The sequence below is a fragment of the Scyliorhinus canicula genome, chromosome 24, assembly GCF_902713615.1.
Source record: "Scyliorhinus canicula chromosome 24, sScyCan1.1, whole genome shotgun sequence".
In the NCBI taxonomy this organism is placed as follows: Eukaryota; Metazoa; Chordata; class Chondrichthyes; order Carcharhiniformes; family Scyliorhinidae; genus Scyliorhinus; species Scyliorhinus canicula.
Window position 1 is genome coordinate 18,277,131 of NC_052169.1, and position 6,244 is coordinate 18,283,374.

The window sequence follows — 6,244 nt, forward strand, 5'->3', positions numbered from 1 at the left end:
GGCAAACACTGAAAAAGGAACAAGAACCTCGGGAGAACCGTCATTTTGACGGACTGCACTCTACCCGCCAACGATAGCGGCACCATGTCCCACCTTTTAAATTCCTCCTCCATCTGCTCCACCAGCCTGGTAAAATTAAGCTTATGGAGAGTCCCCCAACTCCTGGCCACCTGCACCCCCAGATATCTGAAACTCTTCACTGCCCTCTTAAATGGGAGTCTCCCAATTCCCTCCTCCTGATCACCCGGGTGTACTACAAATACCTCGCTCTTGCCTAAATTTAACTTATAGCCCGAGAAGCCCCCAAATTCCGCTAACAGCTCCATCACCCCCGGCATTCCCCCTACTGGATCCGCCACATACAACAGCAGGTCGTCCGCATACAGCGATACACGATGTTCCTCCCCACCCCGCACCAGACCCCTCGATCTCCCTGAACCAACTAACCTTTTGCTGGTACGTCAAATTTACCGTCCCATCCACGACGATTCCTGCATCTGTAAATCATCCTCAGTCTCTTACCATACATCAAGAACCAAAAGAGGTGTTCTGGGCCTGCATGAATCTTAACCAATGACCCAGGAGGGTTTGTGATACTTAGCACAGAAACACGATCAAGCTGGTGGTTTGTGTTGCACATGATCCGCCCCTACCCTTTCTTATCTCACTCAATCAACATATGCTTCCTTTTTCTCTTACATGTTTACTCAACTTCTGCTCAAATACATCTATCGTCGTCATCTCAACTTCTCCTTTTGGCACAGAGTTCGACAAAGAACAAAGAATAAAGAAAAGTACAGCACAGGAACAGGCCCTTCGGCCCTCCAAGCCTGTGCCGACCATGCTGCCCGTCTAAACTAAAATCTTCTGCACTTCCTGGATCCGAATCCCTCTATTCCAGGGGTGGGCAAACTTTTCCGTGCAAGGGCCACATTCAGAAATTCACAATTTTAAAGGGCCGCATAGTATATTAAGTAAAATAATTAATATTTAAAATAGCCAAAATAAAAGGTTTTTAAAGAAAAAAAAGCAATTAATTTTTATTAATTAATATTTTAAAGTAGAAACTTCACATGAAACACATGTTGTGCCGAGCAATGATCACCCTACTCAAGTCAACGTATCCACCCTATACCAGTAACACAACAGCCCCCCCACCCCCATTAACCTTATTTAAAAAAAAAATTTAAACAAAAAAATTTTTTTTTTATGACTTGTTCTTGGTGGGCCGCATAAAGACCTTTGGCGGGCCGCATGCGGCCCGCGGGCCGTAGTTTGCCCACCCCTGCTCTATTCCCATCCTATTCATGTATTTGTCAAGATGCCCCTTAAACATCACTATCGTCCCTGCTTCCACCACCTCCTCCGGCAGCGAGTTCCAGGCACCCACTACCCTCTGTGTAAAAAACTTGCCTCGTACATCTCCTCTAAACCTTGCCCCTCGCTCCAAAACCTATGCCCCCTAGTAATTGAACCCTCTACCCTGGGAAAAAGCCTCTGACTATCCACTCCGTCTATGCCCATCATAATTTTGTAAACCTCGATTAGGTCGCCACTCAACCTCCGTCATTCCAGTGAGAACCAAGTTTACTCAACCGCTCATCATAGCTAATGCCCTCCATACCAGGCAACATCCTGGTAAATCTCTTCTGCACCCTCTCTAAAGCCTCCACATCCTTCTGGTAGTGTGGCGACCAGAACTGAACACTATACTCCAAGTGTGGCCTAACTAAGGTTCTACACAGCTGCAACATGACTTGCCAATTTTTAGACTCAATGCTCCGGCCAATGAAGGCAAACATGACGTATGCCTTCTTGACTATCTTCTCCACCTGAGTTGCCCCTTTCAGTGACCCGTGGACCTGTACACCTAGATCTCTCTGACTGTCAATACTCTTGAGGGTTCTACCATTCACTGTATATTCCCTATCTGCATTAGACCTTCCAAAATGCATTACCTCACATTTGTCCGGATTAAACTCCATCTGCCATCTCTCTGCCCAAGTCTCCAAACAATCTAAATCCTGCTGTATCCTCTGACAGTCCTCATCGCTATCTGCAATTCCACCCTTTGTGTCGTCTGCAAACTTATTAATTAGACCAGTTACATTTTCCTCCAAATCATTTATATATACTACAAACAGCAAAGGTCCCAGCACTGATCCCTGCGGAACACCACTAGTCACATCCCTCCAATTAGAAAAGCACCCTTCCATTGCTACTCTCTGCCTTCTATGGCCTAGCCAGTTCTGTGTCCATCTTGCCAGCTCACTCCTGAACCCGTGTGACTTCACCTTTTGTACCAGTCTACCATGAGGGACCTTGTCAAAGGCCTTACTGAAGCCCATATAGACAACATCCACTGCCCTTCCTGCATCAATAATCTTTGTGACCTCTTCGAAAAAAACTCTTATCACGTTAGTGAGACACGACATCCCCTTCACAAAACCAGGCTGCCTCTCGCTAATCCGACCATTTGATTCCAAATGGGAGTAGATCCTGTCTCGAAGAATTCTCTCCAGTAATTTCCCTACCACTGACGTAAGGCTCACTGGCCTGTAGTTTCCTGGATTATCCTTGCTACCCTTCTTAAACAAAGGAACAACAGTGGCTATTTTCCAGTCCTCCTGGACATCACCTGAAGACAGTGTGGATCCAAAGATTTCTGTCAAGGCCTCAGCAATTTCCTCTCTAGCCTCCTTCCGTATTCTGGGGTAGATCCCATCAGGCCCTGGGGATTTAACTACTGTAATATTTTTCAACACACCCAACACCTCATCTTTTTGGATCTCAATGGATCATAGATCATAGAATTTACAGTGCAGAAGGAGGCCATTCGGCCCATCGAGTCTGCACCGGCTCTTGGAAAGAGCACCCTACCCAAGTTCAACACCTCCACCCTATCCCAATAACCCAGTAACCCCACCCAACACTAAGGGCAATTTTGGACACTAAGGGCAATTTATCATGGCCAATCCACCTAACCTGCACATCTTTGACCTCCCCGTGTCATTCAACTCCGCATGGCACTGAATGACAGCCCTCACCGCTCACATACCTCCTCATCCATCAGAAACCCCATTCTAGCCTCAACTGCGGCTGTTGGGGCCTCCCTCTGAGCCACCCGCAATGCGGCGCCTGGTCGAAAACCACAATCGCTGAATACTCCAAGTCGGCCACCTCTGCTTGCAACGCCGTGTCCATCACGGAAAAACCAATTCGGGAATTCACCCGGTGCACATGGGGGAAGTATGAAAACTCCTTCGCCCTCGGCCTCCCAAACCTCCATGGATCCATCCTCCCCATGCGCTCCATAAATTCCCTAAGCTCTCTCGCCATTGCTGACATCCTTGGCAACTTGGGACTCGACCGGTCCAAGCTTGGATCTATGATCATATTGAAATCACCCGCCATAATCAACTGACGCGAGTCCAGGTCTGGAATTTTCCCCAACACCCGCCTCATAAAATCCACATCACCCCAATTCGGAGCATAAACGTTTACCAGAACCACCAGCATCCCTTCCAACTTCCCACTGACCATCACATACCTATCCCCAGATCGGTTTCATTTCTCCCCACCTCAAATGCAACCCTCTTATTGACTAGCACCGCCACCCCCCCCCTCCCCCCATATCCAGCCCCAAATGAAACACCTGCCCCACCAATCCTTCTCTCAGCTTTGTCTGATACCCCAACTTCAGATGCATCTTCTTCAAAAATGCCAAGTCCTCCTTCAAGCTCCTCAGGTGCGTGAACACACATGACCATTTAACCGGCCCATTCAGCCCCCTTATGTTCCACTTGACCAACCTGGTCTGGGGGCTTCCTGCCTCTTTCCCCTGCCAATCAGCCATACCCATTTTTGAACCAGCACACAGCCCCCTCCCGTGCCCCTCCAGGCCCGCCCTCAGCTGTCCTACACCATTGATCCCTTCCCAACTGCGCCCAACGTTATATTTCCAAGTCAGGGTGGTGAGTGACTTGGAGGTGAACCTCCAGGTGGTGGGGTTCCCAGGTATCTGCTGCTCTTGTCCTTCTAGATGGTGTCAGTCGTGGGTTTGGAAGGTGCTGTCTAAGGAACCTTGGTGAGTTACTGCAGTGCATCTTGTAGATGATACACACGGCTGCCACTGTTCATCGGTGGTGGAGGGTTTGAATGTTTGTGGAAGGGGGAGCAGTCAAGCGGGCTGCTTTGTCCTGGATAATGTTGAGCTTCTTGTATGTTTTTGGAGCTGCACACATCCAGGCAAGTGGAGAGTGTTCCATTGCACTCCTGACTTGTGCCTTGTGGATTATAAACAGGCTTTGGGGGGTTAGGAGGTGAGTTACTCGCCACGGATTCCCAGCCACAGTATTAATATGGCTAGTCCGGTTCAGTTTTTGATCAATGGTATCCCCCAGGATGTTAATTGTGCGGGCTTCAGCAATGGTAATAGATCATAGAATTTACAGTGCAGAAGGAGGCCATTCGGCCCATCGAGTCTGCACCGGCTCCTGGAAAGAGCACCCTACCCAAGGTTAACACCTCCACCCTATCCCCATAACCCAGTAACCCCACCCAACACTAAGGGCAATTTTGGACACTAAGGGCAATTTATTATGTCCAATCCACCTAACTTGCACATCTTTGGACTGTGGGAGGAAGCCGGAGCACCCGGAGGAAACCCACGCACACACGGGGAGGATGTGCAGACTCCGCACAGACAGTTACCCAAGCCGGAATCGAACCTGGAACCCTGGAGCTGTGAAGCGATTGTGCTATCCACAATGCTACCGTGCTGCCGTAATGCCATTGAATGTCAAGGGGCGATGGTTAGATCCTCGCTTGCAGGAGATGGTCATTTCCTGGCACTTGTGTAGCACGAATGTAACTTGCCACTCATCACCCCAAGCCTGGATATTGTCCAGGTCTTGCTACATTGGACATAGGCTGCTTCATTATCTGAGGAGTCTCGAATGGTGCTGAACAGTGTGCAGTCATCTGCAAACACCTCTGTGTCTCTCGCTTTGGCTGCGTGTCTTGCAGCCATACCTCCCTACAGCTGGTTCACCTCAACTTCTTAATGCTTTGAAGTTCTGACATGCCCCTCTCTCCCCACTCGGTTGCCTGAGCAATTTTGATCGCCCTGTCTAACATATTCTTTGTTTCAACCTTATATTGTTAATACCACGTACGAAACGGTTGTGCACGCTGTGCCAAACTCACAATGCTCGGCCATTTGGCAGAGTCTGGCAACAAAGGCGGAAATTGTCTCTCCTGGGTCCCTGACAGCTGAATTAAACTTGTATCGCTGTAATATGATTGAGGTGCTGGTGTTGAAATGCTCCCTGATCAGCATCACCAACTGGTTGAATAACTTTGTGTCGGAAGCGTCTGAGGACATCATATTCCTGATGAGGTTGTAGGTTGGTGGCCCACAAACTATTAATAGAATAACCTTCTGTTTATCCTCCCCTGTTATTTCATTTGCTGAAAAGAAGTAATGGAACTGCTCAATATACTGGCTCCAGCCTTCAGCTTTCCGTCAAATGGATCAAACTTCTCAATCGTGGGCACTTTCACTCACTGTTTTATGATGCTGTCGTCCCTTTCCGATTTCTCTGTTCATTTTGGAGGCTTCTTCCTTCCTTCCCTGTGTTCGGAACTACCACGGCATTGTGATCGATCTGGTTTACACTCGTCGCCAATGTGGTGGCTGAGGGCAATACCAGGGAGACTACCAGTATAACGGAACAAGGCTTTATTGGTATCAAGTAAAGGCAAACTATATACAGGCATAAAGTCACTAAACAGGTCTTCACCCTCTGATTCCTGGGTCCACACTGCCCAGGACCCCACTCCAGGGACCCTGTGCTTTTCCCCCATTGGTCAGGATTTGCGTGCCCCCTTATGATAGGACCCCGCGCCGGCCATGTGGATCGTAACGGCTCACCCCTTCAATGGGCCACGCTACCAAGCTTACTCTGATTACACCCCACACCCCTCTGTCAAACATCTTTGAGTCTCTGTTGTAAGAGAGAAAAAAATCCAGCTTCCTTTTATTCCCATGCAACTGAAGTTCCTCATCCCTGTTACCAGTATGTTAAACCCCCTTTGCCTCTTATTAAAGTCTTCTTCATGTACTTAATTCCAGTGTTATTAATGATTCAAGGGTCACAAGGAAAGCAATGGAGTTGCTGACAGCAGGGAGCTAGAAGGAGACTGGGTCGATGTCCCATCCTGGCTTTGGGTTGTTTAAGCC

General features: G+C 48.4%; 1 protein-coding gene across 2 annotated transcripts in view; it reads right to left on the bottom strand.

Annotated features, from left to right (window-relative positions):
- LOC119956792 (putative GPI-anchored protein pfl2) overlaps nucleotides 1-5,745 on the bottom strand; it is a 121,116-nt gene extending 115,371 nt beyond the window's left edge. The window contains exon 1 of one of the 2 annotated variants that reach the window (XR_005458684.1): nucleotides 5,570-5,745. The gene's annotated coding sequence lies outside the window, so the exon portion shown is untranslated. Of the gene's footprint in view, nucleotides 1-447; nucleotides 718-5,569 lie in introns of those variants that run through there. The other variant, XR_005458683.1, reaches the window with a different exon arrangement.
- Between the last annotated feature and the right edge of the window lie 499 nt (nucleotides 5,746-6,244).